Below are 20,581 nucleotides of genomic sequence, written 5' to 3'. Positions count from 1 at the left end.
AATAGACAGTGCTTTCCAATGGATCCATGATGTCTGCTCTGGCCTTAAATTGAGTTCTGGACTCTATTCTTGTGGGAGGCAGAGTAAAGTAATAGCCTCCAAAAAGTGCCAAAGTCCTAATCCCTGGAGCCCATGAATATGTTATTTTACATGACAAAGAGGAATTAAGATTGCAAATGGAATTAAATCTACAAATCAGCTGATATCAACATAAGAGGATTATCCAACATTCCCTGGGTGAGCCAAACATAGGTAAAAATATTAACTTTGTGAAGACTCATCTCAAGCATTTCCTCTGGGCAAGTCTTATCTAATATCACTCCAAGGACTGACATTGGTTTCTATCTCACTCCTAAGGAGCTTTGTACAGACAATGGTCATGGCGCTTATCATACATCCCCTATACCTTGCACTGTCTGACTATCTCCCCAAAGGCAGTAACCATGCCTTATTCCTTGATGTAGACTTCAGTAAGTGTTAAAGAAATGAATGGATAAAGTAATGGGAGCATGGTAGACAGAGGGAATGACTGAATAGATGAATAAAAAAATGGAGAGACGAATAAGTGAATGTAGGGAGGCCTGGAGGATGATGGCAAGTAATGGAAGGCACAGCCTCTGGGGCCTGGCAGAGCCAATGCCTGGAATACAGCTAAAGCTTCATGCCCATGGCTGAATATGGACACAGAAGCACGGAACTTGAAAGCAGCACTCTGTCCCTGGAAATGACTGGAGAAGTCCTCTGTTCCAGCCTGGCAGCAATTGCCTGAGCCCAGCTTAGGGGCAGGAGCTAAAAGCCCTGCCCCTGACCCCACATAGTCAAGAGTCCCAAGGAACCCTCATCATTTTTATTTCATATTTTATTGTTTTTAAATGATTATTATGGAAAGTTCTGAATAAGTACAAAGGGAGAGAATGAATATTGTGTTCCCATTATCCAGCTTCAGCAATTTTCAACATGAAGGCAATTTTGTTTCATCATCCATATCCCCTCCCCTTTCAGATCCTAGATATGATACAATTCCATCTGTAAAAACTGTAGTATATAAGAGATGAGGACTTGGTCTTTATAAAAAACAAATAGCTATAATACATATCTAAAACAAACTATAATCCATCAGAGGTTATCTTAGTGGTATACCTTCTCCTCTAGTTCATTAAAAAAAAAATTTAAGGGCATCTACATGACACAGTTGATTAAATGACTGACTCTTGGTTTTCTGCTTTGGTCTTGATCTCAGGGTTGTGAGATTGAGTTCTGTGTGGGGCTTTGCACTCAGTGCAGAGTCTGCGTGGGATTTTTCTCTCTCTCTCTGCACCTCCCCCCACCCGAATAAATAGATAAATCTTAAAAAAAAAACACAAAAAAACTTTTATTTTGAAATAACTCTCTAGGGAATTGTAACTGTAGTGCAGAGGTCCTGTGTACCCTTCACCCAGTGGTTACAGCTTATGGAATTCTGATAAAATATCAGACAGGAAAGTGGCCTTAGTACAATGTGTGTTTATGGTTCTATATCATTTTACCATCTGTGTAGATTTGTGTAACCACCATGGCAACCAGTATGTAAGCTTTGGAGGATAACTTTTTCTCTCAGCTGAATAGCCTTAAGATCCAGCCAAAATGTGTGTATTTCTACCACATCCTTTTTGTAGCTTACTAGTTTTCCATGCAATGGGTATATTAGTTTGTTCCACCTCCAACCCACTGACAGACATCCAAGTGATTTCTGATTTCAGGCTGTTGTAAATAAAGGTCCTATGAACATCTGTGGACAGGTTTTTGGGTGGACCTAAATTTTCATTTCTCTGGGATAAATGTAATTGCCCAGGGGTAAAATTGCTGGGTCATATGGCAATTTATTGTTCAGTTTTCTAAGAAACTGCCAAACTATTTTCTTAAATCTTTTTTTTTTAAGATTTTATTTATTTATTTGACAAAGAGAGATTACAAGCAGGCAGAAAAACAGGCAGGGGTTGGGGTGCAGGGGTGAAGCAGGCTCCCCGCCGAGCAGTGGTCCCGATGTGGGGCTCTATCCCAGGACCCTGGGATCATGACCTGAGCTGAAGGCAGAGGCTTAACCTACAAACTATCTTCTAGAGTAGTTATACCATTTTATACTCTCATACTCAACAATGTGTATTTCTCAGAATCCTTACTTGCATCCAGTATTGTCACAATTTTATATATTTTTTAAAAGTTTTATTAATTTATCTGAGAAAGAGAGAGAGAGTGCAAAAGTGGGGAGAGGGGCAGAGGGATAGGAAGAGAGAGAATCTTAAGATAAGATCTGACCTCCCAGAGCAGGGCTCAGTAATGACCTGAGCTGAAACCAAGTGTTGCATACTCAACTGACTGAGCCACCCAGGTGACCCTGTTAACAATTTTATATTTTAGACATTTTGATGTATAGTGTATAGTGTATAGTGATATTGTATCATGGTCTTAATTTACATTTCCCAAAGACAGGTGCTGTTAAACATTTTTTCATGTGCTTATTTGTAATCTATATACTTTTTTTGGTGAAGCATTTCTTCTTTTTTTTTTTTTTTTTGCCCTTTTCTAATTAGATTGTTTTTTGTTTTGTTGTTGAGATTTGAAAATTCTTTTTTTTTTTAAATTTTTTTATTAAGTAAACTCTACCCTCAATGTGGGGCTTAATCTCATGAGATCAAGAGTTGCATGCTCTACCAACTGAGCCAGCCAGGTACCCTGGAAAATTCTTTTTTTAAAGTTTTTAAATTTAAATTTTTAAATTTAATTTTTGTATTTTTTTAAAGATTTAAAAAATTTATTTGACAGAGATCGTAAGTAGGCAGAGAGGCAGGCAGAGAGATGTGGGGGAGGCAGGCTCCCTGCTGAGCAGAGAGCCTGATGCAGGGCTTGATCCCAGGACCCTGGGATCATGACCTGAGCTAAAGGCAGAGACTTTAACCCACTGAGCCACCCAGGTGCCCCTATATTTCATTTTTAATATAATAAACAGTCTACACCTAACATGGGACTCAAACCCATAACCCTAAGAACAATACTAGCTGAGCCAGCAAGGTACCTCTGAAAATTCTTTATATATTCTAGCTATGAGTCCTTTGTCAGATGCATGATTTGGAAATATTTTCTCTTAGTCTGCAGCTTATTTTTTCATCCTCTTCACAAGGGTTTTCATGAGCTAAAGTTTAAAATCTTTGATAAAGTTCAATTTTTTGATTTTTCCTCTTATGGAACATGCCTTTGGAATCATATCTAAGAACTCATCACCAAACCCTAGTTGCAAAAGAATTTCACTTATGTTTTCTCCTAAAAGCTTTATAGTTTTACCTTTTACATTTAAATCTATGATCCATTTTGAGTTGTGTTTTTCTTTTCTTTTCTTTCTTTCTTCTTCTTCTTCTTCTTCTTCTTTTTTTTTTTTTTTTTTTTTTTTGGGTCAACCCTAGATAAACTAGATGATATGGACAAATTCTTAGGAACACACATCTACCAAAAATGACTCAAGAAGAAACAGAAAATCTGAATATATATAAAATTTGTAAGGAGACTGAAGCAATAGTCAAAAACTACTTAACAAAATAAAGCCTAAGAGTAGATGGATTCACTAGTGAATTCTACCAAACATGTGAATAAGAATTGGCATCAATCTTTCTCAATATCTTCCAAAAACTCAATAAGAGAAAATACTTCCTCATTAAAACCAGACAAAACACCACAAGAAAACTACAGACAAATATCCCTTATGAATATAGATTGCAAAAATCCTCAACAAAAGATTAGTAAGCTGAATTCCATAAGTAAACTACTAGTAAATTGAATTCGACAAGATACTGAAAGGATTATATATATCTTTACCTACTAGGATTTATTTTTGGAATACAAGAATAGTTCAACATATGAAAACTGTTCAATGCAATATATGACATTAATTGAATGAAGGGGAAAAATTACATAATCATCTCAATTGATGCAGAGAAAGCACTGGCAAGATTCAGCACCCTTCCATGATAAAAAAATACTCAGCATATTAGAATATAAAGGAATGTCCTCAATATGATAAAGGCCATATGTGAAAAAGCCACAGCTAATATACTCAATAGTGAGAAACTGAAAGCTCTTCCTCTAAGATAAGGAAAGACAAGGATGCTCACTTACCACTTCTATTCAAAACAGTATTGGAGGTTCTAGCCAGACCAATTAGGCAAGAAAAAGAGAAAAAAAGACATCTAAAATGGAAGGAAGAAGTAGTTATTTCTTTTCAGAGATGACATGATCTTACATATAGAAAACCCTGAAGAATCCACAATAAATCATTAAGGCTAACAAATTCAGCAGAGTTGCAGAGTACAAATCAACACATAAGAATCAATTTTATTTCTGTATATTTGCAAAGAACAATTTGAAAAGGGAAAAAATTAATTGCATATAGTCATATTGGAAGTAACAAAAATACATAGGAAATAAGTTTAACCAAGCAGGCAAAAATTATGTACACTGAAAATTATTAAACCTCCTATAAGGTATTACAGAAAATTGATAAATGGAAAGACATTCCATGTTCATGAAGTGGTAGATTTAATACTGTTAAGATGACATTACTACCCAAAGTAATCTACAAATTCAATGTAATCCCCATCAAAATCCCAATGGCATTTTTACAAAAAAAAAACAAAAAACTTACCCTAAAATTCATATGGAATATAAAGACACCCTGAATAGCCAAAATTATCCTGAAACAAAAAAACTAAAAGTTGGAGGACTCACATTTCCTGATTTCAAAACTTAACTACAAACGCACAGCAATCAAAACAGTGTAGTACTATCCTAAGGATAGACATGTAAACCAATAGAATAAAATAGAGATCCCAGAGATAAACTGTCATACATATGGTCAGATGATTTTTGACAAAGATGCCAAGATGGCCAGTGGAGGAAGAGACAGTCTCAACAGTGTTGGGAAACTAGATATTCGCATTCAAAAGAATGAAGCTGGATCCTTACCTTACACCATAGACTCAAAATGGATCAAAGACCTAAACATAAATATAAAAACCGAACTCAAAGACTCTTAGAAGAAAACAGAGGAAAGACTTTATGACATTGGGTTGGGAAATAGTTTCTTGCATATGACATCAAAACTATTGGCAACCAAAAAAATAGGTAAACTGTAATACATCAAAACTTGAAAGTTTTGTGCATTGACGGAGAGTTTCAAGACGTGAAAAGGTAGCCCACAGAAAGGGAGAAAATAACTGCAAATCATGTGTCTGATAAGAGATTAATATCCAGAATATGTAAAAAACTGTTAGAATTCAAGGACAAGAAAAACAATAACAACAACAAACTGAATAAAAAATAGGCAGAGGTCTCGAATAAATATTTCTTCAAAGAAGATATACAAATGGTTAATAAACACATAAAAGGATGCTCAACATCACTGATGATTAGGAAAATATGAATCAAAACAACAGTGATATACTGCTTCACACCCTTTAGGTTGAGCTACTATTAAAACAAATGCCAAAAATGAAAAACATGGGAATAACAATCACTGGAGAGGATTGGAGGGAGTAGGACCCTCAGGCACTGCTGGCAGGAACATAAACAGTGCAGCTGCTGCAGAGAACAGTTGGTAGGTCCTCAAAAAGCAAAACATAGAATTACCATATGATTCAGCAAATCCACTTCTAGGTATGTACACAAGAGAAGTGAAATCAGGGAATCAAAAAGATACTCATACACCAGTATTCACAGTAGCATTAATTACAATAGCCCAAAGTTGGAAACAACTGAAAAGTCCATCAACAAATAAATGGGTAAGCAAAATGTGGTATATATGTACAATGGTATAATTATTCAGCCATAAAAAGGAACAAAGTTCTATTTCATTCTGCAACATGGATGACCTTTGAAAACACTAGGCTAAGTAAAATGAGCCAGGCACAAAGGACACACACTGCATGATTCCATTTCTATAAGGTACCTAGAATAGGCAAATTCATAGTGACAGAAAATAGATTAGAGGTTACCAGGCTCTGTAGAGATAGAGGAACATCATTTACAGCTTAATACAGAGTTTCCACTTGGGTTGATAAAGCTTTAGCAATATATAGTGGTGATGGTTGCACATGTGAAAATAATTAATGCCACTGAATTATACAGTTAAAATGGTAAATTTTAAAATATACATTTTATCATAATTTTAAAAATTAATAATATATACCAAAACCCACTGAATTTTACACTTCAAGTGGGTGAGTTGTATGGTATGTGGGTTATAACTCAAAAAGGCCGTTTAAAACATTGGTTGGCTCTATTTGCTCAGCACTGTTTCTGAATTTTCTTTTCTGTTCCAATGATCTATTTGTTTATTCCTCCAATACCATACAGTCTGGACTACACAGTTTTCTGTAGCTACATAGTAATTTTTGTTTATGTGCTGCCGAAGCGAACACAACTACATAGTAATTTTTGAAATTTGGTAGGGCGGTTCTTCCTTAATATATCACTCTTTCTCAGAATTGTTTTGGTTATTCTCGTTCCTTTGCCTTTTATATACATTTTGGAATGATCTTGTCTATAGTTAAAAACTACAGTCATATTTGCTGGGATTTGATAAAAATTGCACTAAAACTGTGTGTCAATTTGGAGATAACTGACATCTTTACAAAATTATTGAGTCCTCCAGTTTGTGAACATGAAATATCTCTCCATAACTTAGATTTTCTTTGATTTCTTGCAGCACTGCATTATTTTAAATCAAATCCCAGAATCCTATAATTTAATCTATAAATACTACAAAACATGTCTTAAAAGATACAGTCTCTCTGCCATCCTTTTTCTCTGGGGAATTTAAAAATCATTAAAGGTCTTGAGAGAAATGAAAAGATTCAGAGAGGTCTTGAGAGTAATAAAATAGATTCTTTGTAAGAGTCACTACTTTCCTCTTTTTTTTTTCCTTAGGCAGTCTCACCTGTGGTCTCAACAGCTCACAGAATGATTGCTCACCTAGCAAACTTAGACCCCGGAGAAAAGAAAAGCACATTTCAATGTGAGTGTCCCCATATTTTTACTCATCATCTAATATCCCAGTTTCTATCACAGGATCTGGGACAGAAGTGGTATTTTCATTAAAGGAAAGGTGGGGAATTCCTGGGGGTGAGTGGAGCCCATAGTGGGAGAATGACCTTGAGACTAAAGTTAGGAAATCTAGGCCCTGGTGTAGCTGATCTGTGTGAATGGCCGGGGCAGAGATAGTCACTTGCCCTCTGAGAGGTGGCCCAAGCTCCTTCCTTACCAAACAAGGCCAATGGAAGATTCACATGCAGTTAGTTTATACGAAGGCATTAAAGGGTGGAACAAGTGCTCTATGAGCATCTCTGGGTAAATAAATACATGAGCACAATATGGCCTGGTCAACAAAAAGTCAGTCTTAACTCCAGATCTTTAATTTGCATGTAGGAAAACAAGTCAGCTGTCTGATCCGTTCTGATATTCTAACTATTTAGAACATTTAGACAGTAACATTTAGACAGATAAGAATTTTGGGTTCTAGACAAAAGCTCAGCAAGACCCTTTTACCAAACAATTCTTTGTGTCCACTTACAAGGAAAGGCCATGGCTCAACCAATGAAGGGAGAGAGTCCCAGGGGAATCTTTTTGTGCTGTCCTAGAGCCCTGGAAATTAGTAGTTCTCAAAGTATTGTCCTCAGACCAGAAGCATTTCTTGGGAACTAGTTTCTGGGGCAGGTTGTGTTTAATAGCCCCCCAGGTGACACTGGTCCAGAGTTGAAAGTCTGAGATTACTGCTGTCAGTCAAGAGTCCTTAACAAAGTGACTTACTTCCTAGGAAATTTCTGCTTCAACAGATCCAAGGGGATCTAAAAGGGCCTTTTTTTTCTAAAAAGTTAAAAAAAACTTTTAAGAACCTGGCACAAAGTTGCAGGGTAGAAACAGGAATTTCAGAATGTCAGAACATCTGGAGGGGCGCAGGCAGCCTTGGCTTCCCCCAGCGCTAACTAACCAACTAACCAGTGGCTCCCATTTATTCCGTCTAGGCATGTGTTTTTTTCTTTCTGAATTCACTCAAAAGTACTTAGTGCCCATTGTGTGTGTACTACCAGATACATGCTGGGTTCTGAGGACATTGTGTGAAGAAAACAGACACATTCCCTGCTCTCTGTGGGGATTAGAGTCTGGCAGGAAACACTGGAGTTAAATGGTGACAGGTGGCAGAACTGTGAAGTGGCAAGCACAGGATACTGGCCAAGCCTGAGGTGTCCTAGACACCTCAACATAGAAGTGACCTGTGGGAAAATGAGAGGGGGTGGCAAAGGGGATTCCAGGCAATGGAGGCAGCATCAGGCCCCACAAGAAGGTGGGGTTGGCCAAGGACATGGAAGAATCTCAGAATTCCAGGAATAGAGAAAGGGGAAAGAGAGGAAAGAAGCGGGGTCTGATGGTCACTTCCTGGGAATGACAGCTAATGCAAATACTATTGTCCTAGACAGCCTCTTGCAGAACAAGTAGAGTAATTTGTCAGGTCTGTCACCTCATGGGCTTCTCACTACATCCTAGTGATATGGACAGGGAAGTTTAAATTATGCATTTTGTTCTACAGATGAAGACAGAGAATTAAACTTTCTTTAGAAAAATCACCCACCTGGCAAGGAGTCAAAGCTCAGACACCAGCCAGATCTCTGAACAGCTTTCACCAGACCGAGTTTGTTTATATTTATTTATTTTGCATGAAGGGTTCCTGCTGATAGCAAGTTGGACAAGAGTCCATAAAGTCTGTGCTTACTGCTAGAGGAGCCCACAGCATAGGCAATGTCCATCTGCTCATTAATAACCTATCTGTGGCTCTGCATCCCCTTGTAGCTGTAACTAGGTACAGCAGCCACTCCCTTTACCATGCTCTGAAGCCACGTCTGGGGAGTCAGGGTTGTGGACCTAGGGTGTAAAGGGTGGGTGTCTTCTTACGGGCCAGATCCCCCTGATCTGGAAGCCAGGCTGTCCTGACATGACTTGTCTCTCCTCATGCATTCTTATTTCTTCTGGTGCTATGCTCATGAGTTAGAATCTGCCTTCTGCCCTAAATCTTGTCCAGCTTCCAGATTTAAAAAAAAAAAGTTTTTTTTTCAGTTAATAGGCTTTATTTGTTAGAAGTTTTAGCTTTATAGAACAACTGAGTAGATAGTACAGAGAGTACATATAGTACATAGTACAGAGAGTCCCCATATACCCCATACCCAGTTTTCCTAATTATTAAAATCTTAAGCTACTTTTGTTACAGTGAATGAGCCAATACTGATACATTACTATTAACTAAAGTCCATACTCTCCTCAGTTTTTCCTCAGTGTTTCCTTAATACCCTTTTACTGTTTCAGGATCCCATATCACATTTAGTGATCTCCTCAGATCAAGATTTTTTATTCAGGTTGCACAAAGCCTCACTTATTCAAGCTTCTGAGATCTTTGTCCATTTGGCAAATAAAACTCTATGGCATCTATAGCATCAAACCTGAAATCCCCTCTGTCCCGCCTATTTGTGGGTTTTTTTCATAGGAAAGACTTGAACTTCTTTTGTCCCTGCTAATCTTCTTGTCCTCTTATTGCTGGGAGAAAATAGCTTTTTCTGAGCATTTCCAATGTTCTGACTGCTTTACACATCAGATTCAAGCCGACCCAGGAGACAGGTATTATTAGACACATCACACATTGATAAAAAGGCTCCCAGAGGTTAAGATGCTTGCTTGTTCCATAGATAGCCAACAGCAGAGGCAGGATTAAAAGTTGTTCATTTGTGTGTCTTCTTTGGAGAAATGTCTATTCATATCCTATGCCCATTTCTGGATTTTTGGCTTTTTTGGGTGTTGAGTTTGAGAAGTTCTTTATAGGTTTTGGATTCTAGCCCTTTATCTGATAAGAGATTTGCAAATATCTTCTCACATTGTGTGGGCTGCCTTTTAGTTTTGTTCACATGGTTTCTTTTGCTGTGGAAAAGCTTCTTATCTTGATGAAGCCCCAATAGTTCATTTTTGCTTTTGTTCCTCTTGTCTTTGGAGATGTGTTTAGCTATATATACCATGGAATATTACTCCGCCATAAAGAAGAATGAAATCTTGCCATTTGCAATGATATGGATAGAGCTAGAGGGTATTATGCTAAGCGAAATAAGTCAGACAGAGAAAGACAAATACCATATGATTTCACTCCTATGTGGAATTTAAGAAACAAAACAGATGAACATAGGGGAAGGGAAGGAAAAATAAAATAAGAAGAAAACAGAAATGGAGGCAAACCATAAGAGCCTCTTCACTCTAGGAAACAAACTAAGGGTTGCTGGAGGAGAGGTGGGTTGGGGGGGAAGGGTTAACTGGGTGGTGGGCATTATGGAGGGCACTTGATATAATGAGCACTGGGTATTATTTGAAATTGAAGAATCACTAAATTCTACCTTTGAAACTAGTAATACAGTACATGTTAATTAAACTGAATTTAAATAAATAATTTTTAAAACTTGCCCAAATGCCCACATTTTCCCCCATACCTCTTGAAGGTCTCCTTGCCATCCGGCCTTCATGAGCACACAATCCCTTACTTTCCCTTAGCCTTCTTGCCCATCAACTACCCTCCTGTGCCTGCCTCTTTGGTGCCATGGTTCCCTAATACTCAAAGAATTAAGTACCTGGGAAATCAGTCAAAGTACAGGTCTTCACATATAAAAGAGGCTTTGTGGTCACAATTACTTCAAAAAGCAATTACATTAAAAAATGTGACATATCATATTTTAACAAGAGGTGAAGCATGATTTTTGACACATGGAAATTTTATGTTAGGCAAATATGAAGTGCCAAGGAGGTAAACAACTGTTCCTTTATGTTTAGACTATTGTAAAGTTTAGGTAATGACTTTAATTTTTCATTTAGTTTAACCAGCCCACAATATAATAGACTTTTGGAGTACAAATCCAAAGAAGGCAGTATCTTTTATCAAATTTTATGTAAAGTTTTGGTAAATCAATATGATATAATACTCCATAATATAATAAAACAATATCACATTCATGACTGAAATAATAATTTTAAGTATCATATAAAATATCATGATTGTTCATGACAGATTATAGCTGAGCCAGTTATTTTAAGTAGATTGAGCCTTTAAAATGATACAACTTTCTTCTTTTAGTGTGTAAGCTGCCTAAGTTAAATGCAACAGGACAATCTCATGTATCTAGAAATTGTCTCTGCATAAACATTTAAAGAAGAATTAACAACAATCTTCTCAAACTCTTCCAAAAAAAAAAACTGAAGAAATGGGAACACTTCCAAACTAATTTTGTAAGTCTATAATTACCCTGATGCCAAAGCCAAAGACATGACATGAAAAGAATACTGCAGACCAATAATGCTGTTGAACATTGATGCAAAAGTCATCAACAAAATACTAGCAAAGCAAATTCAACAACATGTTAGAAGAGTCATACACCATGACCAAGTAGGATTTATCCCTGGGATGCAAGGATGGTTCAACATATGATAATCAATGAATGTGATGCATTACATTAACAAAATGAAGGATAAAAATCACACGATCATTTCAATAGATGCAGAAAAAGTATTTGACAAAATCAAATATCCTTTCATGATAAAAAATCACAACGAACTAGAAACAGAAGTACCTCCACATAATAAGGACCATGTATGAAGATCCTGACATTGTATTCAATGGTGAAAATCTGAAAGCTTTTCCTCTAACATCAGGGATAAGGCGAGGATGCCCACTCTCACCACATCTATTCAATACAGTACTGGACATTCTAGCTAGAGTAATTAGGGGAAAAAATGCATCCAAATTGGAAAGGAAGTACAACTGTCTTTGTTTGCAGATGACACAAACTTATATAGAAGACCCTAAAGACTCTATATTAAAAAAACTGTTAGAACTAATAAATGAATTCAGTAAGGCTGAAGGATATGCAAAATCAAGTATAAGAATCAGTTGTATTTCTATAGACTAACAAAAATGATTGAAAAGAAAAGGAAGGGGCACCTCAGTGGCTCAGTCAGATAAATGTCTGCCTTTAGCTCCAGTCATGATTCCAGGGTAGTGGGATCAAGCCCCACTTTGGGTTATCTGCTCAGCAGAGAGCTTGTTTCTCCCTCTTCCTCCCTGCTCCCCGTCTGTGCTCTCTCGGTCTCTCTCTCAAATAAATAAGTGAAAACTTGAAAAAAAAATAAATAATAAAAAGAGAAGGCAAAAAAAGGAAAGGAAAGGAAAACAATTCCATTTAAAGTGGTACCATAAAGAATAAAATATTTAGAAATGAGTCTAATTAATGAGATGAAGGACTTGTCTACTGAAGACTACAAATCACTGAAGAAAGAAATTAAAGACACAAACAAATGGAAAGGCATCCTGTGTTCATGGATTGGAACACTAATATTGAAATGTTCATACTACCCAAAGTGATCTTCAGATCAATGTAATCTTTATCAAAATCAAAAAGGCATTTTTTAAGAAATAGAAAAAATTGTATAATTCATATGGAAGCACAAAAGACCATAAATAGCAAAATCAGTTCTGAGAAAGAAGAACCAAGCTGGAAGCATCACACTTCCTTATTTAATCTATATTATAAAGCTATAATAATTAAAAAAATATGGTACTGGCATAAAGAGACATATAGACCAATGCAGCAGGATAGGGAACCTAGAAATACATCCATGCATATATGGTCAACCGATCTTTGACAAAGATGCCAAAAATACACAATGATGACAAGGCAGTCCCCTCAACAGGTGGGGTTGGGAAAACTGGATATCTATAAATGAAGGAATGAAACTGGACCTTTATCTTACACTTTATACAAAAGCAACTCAAAATGGATTAAAGACTTAAATATAAGATCTGAAACTGTAAAACTCCTAGAAGAAAATGCAGGGGAAAGCTTAGGACATATGTCTTGGCACTGATTTAATGAGTATGACACGAAAAGAACAGGCAACAAAAACAAACAAGTGGGAGTATATCAAGCTAAAAAGCTGCTGTTCAGCAAAGGAAACAATTAACAGGGTAAAAAGATAACCTATGGAAGAGAAGAAAGTATTTAAACTGTGTTATCTAAGATATCTCCAAATTATACAAGGAACTCATATAACTCAATAGCAGAAAAGCTAATAACCCAATTAAAAAATGGGCTATGGGCACCTGGGTAGTGCATTCAGTTGAGCATCTGACTCTTGGTTTTGGCTAGAGTCATGATCTCAGAGTCATGAGATTGGGCCCTGCATCAGGCTCCATGCTCACTGTGGAGTCTGCTTGAGTTTCTATCTCCTCTCCCTCTGCCCCTCCATGTCACACTCGCTCATGTTCTGTCTCTATAAAATAGATAAATCGATCTCTAAAAAAATATGTTAAAGACATGAATAGATATTTTTTCAATGAAGACATACAAATGACCAACAGGTAATAAAAATGATGCTCAACATCACTAATCATCAGAGAAATGCAAATAAAAACTACCATGAGATATCACTTCACACCTGTCAGGATGGCTAGTATCAAGAAAATGGAAGACAAGTGTTAGAGAGCATGTGGAGAAATTGGAACCAGTGTATACTCTTGGTAGAAATGCAAAATGCTGCAGCTGTTATGGAAAACAGAATGGAGGTTCTTCAAAAAAAACAAAAAAACAAAAACCAAAAAACAAAAACTATCATGTGATCTAGCAACTTCATTTCTGACTATTTATCCAAAAGAACTAAAATCAGGATCTCAAAGACATATTAGCATTCTTTTGTTTTTTTTTTTAACTTCTTTTCAGCGTAACAGAATTCATTGTTTTTTTGCACCACACCCAATGCTCCATGCAATATGTGCCTACTTAATACCCACCACCTGGCTCGTCCAGCCTCCCAGCCCCCACCCCTTCAAAATGCTTAGGTTGTTTTTCAGAGTCCATAGTCTCTCATGGTTCACCTCCCCTTCCAATTTCCCTCAACTCCCTTCTCCTCTCCATCTCCCCATGTCCTCCATGTTATTTGTTATGCTCCACAAATAAGTGAAAACATATGATAATTGACTCTCTCTGCTTGATTTATCTCAGAATAATCTCTTCTAGTCCCAATATAGACCCTCAACTCTATGGTCAAATAATCTTCAACAAAGCAAGAAAAAATATACAGTGGAAAAAAGACATCTCTTCAATAAATGGTGCTGTGAAAATTGGACAGCTATATGTAGAAGAATGAAACTCAACCATTCTCTTACACCATACACAAAGATAAACTTGAAATGGATAAAAGATCTCAACATGAGACAGGAATCCATCAGAATCCTAGAGGAGAACATAGGCAGTAACCTCTTTGATATCAGCCACAGCAACTTCTTTCAAGATATGTCTCCAAAGGCATAGGAAACTAAAGCGAAAATGAACTTTTGGGGCTTCTTCAAGATCAAAAGCTTCTGCAAAGCAAAGGAAACAGTCAAGAAAACAAAGAGGCAACCCACGGAATGGGAGAAGATATTTGCAAATGACAGTACAGACAAAAGGCTGATATCCAGGATCGATAAAGAACTTCTCAAACTCAACACACACAAAACAGATAATCATATCAAAAAATGGGCAGAAGACTTTAACAGACACTTCTCCAATGAAGACATACAAATGGCTATCAGACACATGAAAAAATGTCCATCATCACTAGCCATTAGGGAGATTCAAATTAAAACCACATTGAGATACCACCTTATACCAGTTAGAATGGCCAAAATTAGCAAGACAGGAAACAATGTGTGTTGGAGAGGATGTGGAGAAAGGGGAACCTTCTTACACTGTTGGTGGGAATGCAAGTTGGTGAAGCCACTTTGGAGAACAGTGTGGAGATTCCTCAAGAAATTGAAAATAGAGCTTCCCTATGACCCTACAATTGCACTACTGAGTATTTACCCCAAAGATACAGATGTAGTGAAAAGAAGGGCCATCTGTACCCCATCTGTTTATAGCAGCAATGGCCACGGTCATCAAACTGTGGAAAGAGGGGTGCCTGGTTGGCTCAGTGGGTTAAAGCCTCTGCCTTCGGTTCAGGTCATGATCCCAGGGTCCTGGGATTGAGCCCCGCATCGGGCTCTCTGCTCCGCGGAGAGCCTGCTTCCTCCTCTCTCTCTGCCTGCCTCTCTGCCTACTTGTGATCTCAGTCTGTCAAATAAATAAATAAAATCTTAAAAAAAAAAAACTCTTAAAAAAAAAAAGGAAAGCTATTAAAAAAAAAAAAAACTGTGGAAAGAACCAAGATGCCTTTCAATGGACGAATGGATAAGGAAGATGTGGTCCATATACACTATGGAGTATTATGCCTCCATCAGAAAGGATGAATACCCAACTTTTGTAGCAACATATTAGCATTCTCACATTCGTTTTAGCACTGTTCACAATAGTCAAAATGTGGAAACAACTTAAAAGTCCATCAACAGAAGAATGGATAAAGACAATGTGGTACACGCATACACTGGAGTATGATTAAGTATTAAAAAGGAAGGAAATTTTGCAATATGCAACATGGATGAAACTTGAGCACATTATGCTAAGTGAAACAAGCCAGTCACAGAAAGACAAATATTGCATGATTCCACTCATATGAGGGATCAAAAATAATCAAATTCATAGAATCAAAGAACTGAATGGTAGTTGCCAGTGGCTGGGGAGATGGGGTATGGTAGTTACCAATAAATGGTCATAAAGTGTCAGTTAAGCAAGATCATAAGCTCTAGAGATTTGATCTACAGCATTTCACCTATAGTCAACAATAATTTATTGTACACTCAAAAATTTGCTGAGAGGGTATATCTCATGTTAAATGTTCTTAGTAAAGTAAAATGAAAGTTTGTGAGGTTGTCCTTAAAGAAGGCGAAGCCATGTACCAGTTGGGGTAACTTGGTTAGGGTAATTAGGTTGAGGTAACTTTTCAAATATTGCTGTCTTCGTATCCATAATGGAGCCTTCTGTGTAGCTGGGCTTTACCTTCAGTGGTCATTCTACCTGACATCTTTGGAAGATCTGCACCTCTTTTCAGTTTAGATCAAACATTCATATGGACTTTCTTTAACCTATTACCAAAAAAAGACCCTTCCTAACATATAGTTATACATTTTAAATAACAAATATAAATAAACATATTGCTAGATTGCAGAGACCTAGAGGAACTTAAGTTTTATACTAATCTGGATGATCATTTCCCTATAAATGCTATTATTGGTGTCCTTATGCCTTCATCTTCTGAGATAGATGATTTTTCAATTTTAGCATTTAATATTTGAAAATATTATATTTGTCATTAGTCCCAGGTAACTACTGACATGAATCCTTTTGTAGTGATTATGGTTATTTGAATCAGACTGATTTTTCCTGGATCTTGAAGATATAATTTGTATATAAACCTCTCACATTCTACATGTAAATGAAATATTGGTAGACTTCATTTCCATTGTCTGTCCATAGTCAATATAGAGTGTTCTCACAATATGCTTTGATTCTTGCTGTATGGATAAGTGGTTTCACAATGAAAGTTGTTTTCCACTCTGTGCTCTGAAGTCTATGGATGTGTAATTGTCAGCATGAGCTATTTTCTGCTTGCCACAGCCACACTTGGCTTCACATTCAGATATTGGCATTTCTGTACTGCAGTCATTGTAACAGTTTCTCATGGGGGTTTGAAAATGTGCTCTGAAGCCTAGGTTCATGGTCATGTTCCCATGACCTAGGTCATTTTCCCATGACCTGCTCTTTCAGGGCAGTGCTAGGCAATGGTGAGGTAGCACCTACCCCTCCCCCTCAAGCTGGGAGAGCACTGCCCTCTCCCAGAGGCTTCACTTCCTTCTGGTTCTCTAGTCCGGAGCTTTGTCTTCAACTCCTGGCTCATAAACCCAACCTGGTCGGCTCCTCTGCCTGGAGGTCTGATAGAATCTCAAAGTTCATGTACCCCAACCAGAGCTACTGACCATCCACCCAAACCTGCTTAGTTCACTGACATCCCTGTCCCAACAGCTGACAACTACATTCTTGCAGTTGCTCAGAATGAAAATCTTGGAGTTCTCCTTGACTCTTTTCTCTTATAATTCACATCCAAATCTATCAGCTCTGCTTTTGCTTTATTCCCCAGAATCCAGCCATTTCTCATCCCTCTACCACTAACCTGTGGTGCAGGTCACATCACTGTCCCCTCCTCCATTGCATGATCCGAGAGTCTCCTGGCTGTTTTCCTGTTTGAGCCCACATCTCCTACACCACAGACAGAGTGTTCCTTGTTAAAATACAGGCAGGTCACATCACTTCTCTGCCTAAGACCTGCAAATGTTCTCCTTTACTTTCCAGTGAGAGTCAAAGTCTTTACCATAGTGCTCATAGCTGTTTTCCTGCCTGGCCTCATTTCCTTTCTCTACCCTCCCCACCTCCAGTTACCCTGGGCTCCTGGCCAATCTGAGGATTAACTAGTTGTGATGAAAACTACCAGTAATCACTAATGTGGTCATTAATACCATATACTGCTCGCCAAGGTAGTTGATACAGACAGAGGCATAAGTTTAACATCCTAACATTTGAGGCTCAAAGTGGTAAATTTTGCTGGAATCATTCAGATTTCCTAGAAATTCCATTTTTCTTTTCCTCTATACCATCTCTTTTCCTATCAATCCTGACACTGTCTATTCAAATGATCATATTCTTTCAGACAGATAAAATGAATTTGCTCAAGGCTACTTTTCTCTCATTGTCAAAATATTTATCATAAAAATCCTGGCCATGAGCTTGAACACTGGTGAAACAGAATAATTTGGGGGTGGGGTAAAGGATTTAAAGTTGGGATAAAGAGAGGTAAAAGCATGCTAACATGCTTGAACTATTTTGTTTTATTTTGTTTTATTATCAAGAAAGTGTAATCTAAACCTTTCTGATTTAGAATTAGCAAATATTTCACTTATATCTCTACCATGTGGGCTAAGTTATTTGTCTTCATTTTATACAAGAGAAATGCTGTAGCCTGGAGAGGCTTTACCAGGTCATGGAGAAAATAGCAGTAGAATTGACAAACAAACAAATCCAATTGTTTCAAGACTAACACTCATACCTCTGCACTATCAATTTACCTGGCTGTTGTTTTTTTAGTTTTTTCTTTTTCTGAAGACCTGTTCAGAATTAACTTACAGACACTGTCCATTTTGGATCTTCCTTTATTATTATTTTAAAAATATTTATTTATTTATTTGAGAGAAAGAGAGAGAGAACATGAATTAGTGTGGGGGATGGTGGTGGAAGGAGATGGCCAAAGGTAGAGGGAGAGAAACAGACTTCCTGCTGAGCACAGAGCCAGATGCCTGATGGGGCTCAATCTCATTACCCCTAAGATCATGACCTAAACTGAAATCAAGAGTCAGATGCTTAACTGACTGAGCCATGTAGGTGCCCCTGGATGTGTTTTTAAAACACAAACATGAGAGTCAAGTTGGTAGAGTAGTAGCAGGCTGAGATGACATCAGGTAGCAGGAGATCAGCTAGATTATTTATCAAACCATTCCAAACACCTAAAAATCCAACAGGAGATCAAGGAGGAAAAGAGCAGAAACAGAATTCTAGAAACAGAAATTCTAGAAACAGAAAATAGACAACAAATAGAAATAGACAAACAGAAATAGACAACAAATTCTAGAAACAGAAAATAGACAACTTCCTGAAAGGTAGGACCTGTGGAGAAGTGAACCCGAAGTGAAGGGAATATAGACCGTGGGGGAAGGGGCCAGCTCCTGGCAAGCAGTAGAGCAATGGAGCACAAAATCAGAACTTTTAAAAGTCTGTCCCACTGAGGGACATCATTCCAGAGGCTAAGCAGGGGTGGATCCCTTATGGGGACAGCATGGTCTCAGATCCTGCGAGATCACAGAGGGATTGGGGGTGTCTGAATAACGCAGAACTCAAAGATATTAGAGGGAGAAAGTCAGCTAGAGAGACAGAGCTATGGAGTAAGCTCTCAACTCAGGGTTACCTTAAACTGTGATCCATGGCACAGTTAGGATGCTGCTCTTTGAGCAGGTACCCCACAAGTGGCAGATCTGGGGAGACCCACTGGAATAGAAGCAGGGATCTGCTGGGTTTGGAGACTCCAGGTGGGGTTGTGTGCCAGAGACAGAGAGGCTCAGTCACAGAGGGGGTGAGCTCAGTGTGCCGCTGGAGGCCAGGGAGACAGGAGTGATTGAGCACTTTTCGCCAAGGGTGCATTGAGGAGTGGGGCCCTGAGCTCTTGACAACTCCCGGCTAGAGACTGGGAGGCTGCCATTTTCTTGCCGGTCTTCCAGAGCTCTATGGAAAGTGTTCAGGGAACAAAAGCTCCCCAGAGCCAACGGGAGCAGATTACTTAGCCTGGCCCCTGGCAAGGCAGTGCAATTCTGCCTTGGGCAAAGACATTTCAGAATCACTACAACAGGCTCCTCCCCCAGAAAATCAGCAAAAAATCCAGCCAAGACCAAGCTCACCTATCAAGGAGAACAGCGGAATTCCTGAGGAGAAAGCAAAGCATGGAACTCATCCCATGGCTTTCTCCCCATAATGCTTTAGTCTTGGAAAGTTGATTAATTTTTTTAATTTTATTTTTTCTTATTCTAATTTTTTAAACCTTTATTCTTTCCTCTTTTAACATTTTTAACTAGTTTATCTTAACAATAACTTTCAATAAAAATCTTTTTCAACTTTAATTATTATAGTCATATTTTATCCTTCATTGTATCTAATTTTATTTTTTGAATACCATAGGGTTTTTTCTTCTAAAAAATTTTGGAATTCAACTTCTTCTAAGTTTTTCTTTCTTTAAAATTTTGGGAGGTAGTTTCTTCTAAGAGACCAAAATACTTCCAAAATTAAGTGAGTGGCTCTGTTCTATTCACCAGTCTAATATATATGTTCTCTTATTTTCCTTAAAAAAATTTTTTTAAAACTTCTTTTTACCCCTTTTCTTCCACCCACGATTTGGGGTCTCTCCTGATTTGGTTAGCGCACATTTTTCTGGGGCCTTTGCCACCCTTTAAGTATTTTATTCTCTCCTTCATATATTCTTATCTGGATTAAAATGACAAGGCAGAAACATTCACCACAAAAGAAAGATCAAGAGGCAGTACTGAAGGCTAGGGACGTAATCAATATGGACATTGGTAATATGTCAGGTCTAGAGTTCAAATGATTATTCTCAAGGTGCTAGCTGGGCTCAAAAAACCCCTGACTGGAGAAATAAAAGCCCTTTCTGCGGAAATAAAAGAACTAAAATATAACCAAGCTGAAATCAAAAAAGTTATTAATGAGGTGCAATAAAAAATTGGAGGCCCTTACTGCTAGGATAAATGCTAGGATAAATGAGGCAGAAGAGATAATTAGTGATAAAAAAGATTAAATGACAGAGAATAAAGAAACTGAGCAAAAGAGAGACAAACAACTATTGGAACACAAGGGGAAAATTCGAGAGATAAGTGATACCATAAGACAAAACAACATTTGAATAATTGGGATTCCAGAAGAAGAAGAAAGAGAGAGGGGAGCAGAAGGTATAA

The sequence above is a fragment of the Mustela nigripes genome, chromosome 3 (assembly GCF_022355385.1).
Source record: "Mustela nigripes isolate SB6536 chromosome 3, MUSNIG.SB6536, whole genome shotgun sequence".
Classification (NCBI taxonomy): Eukaryota; Metazoa; Chordata; class Mammalia; order Carnivora; family Mustelidae; genus Mustela; species Mustela nigripes.
Note: the sequence above shows the minus strand (reverse complement) of the source record.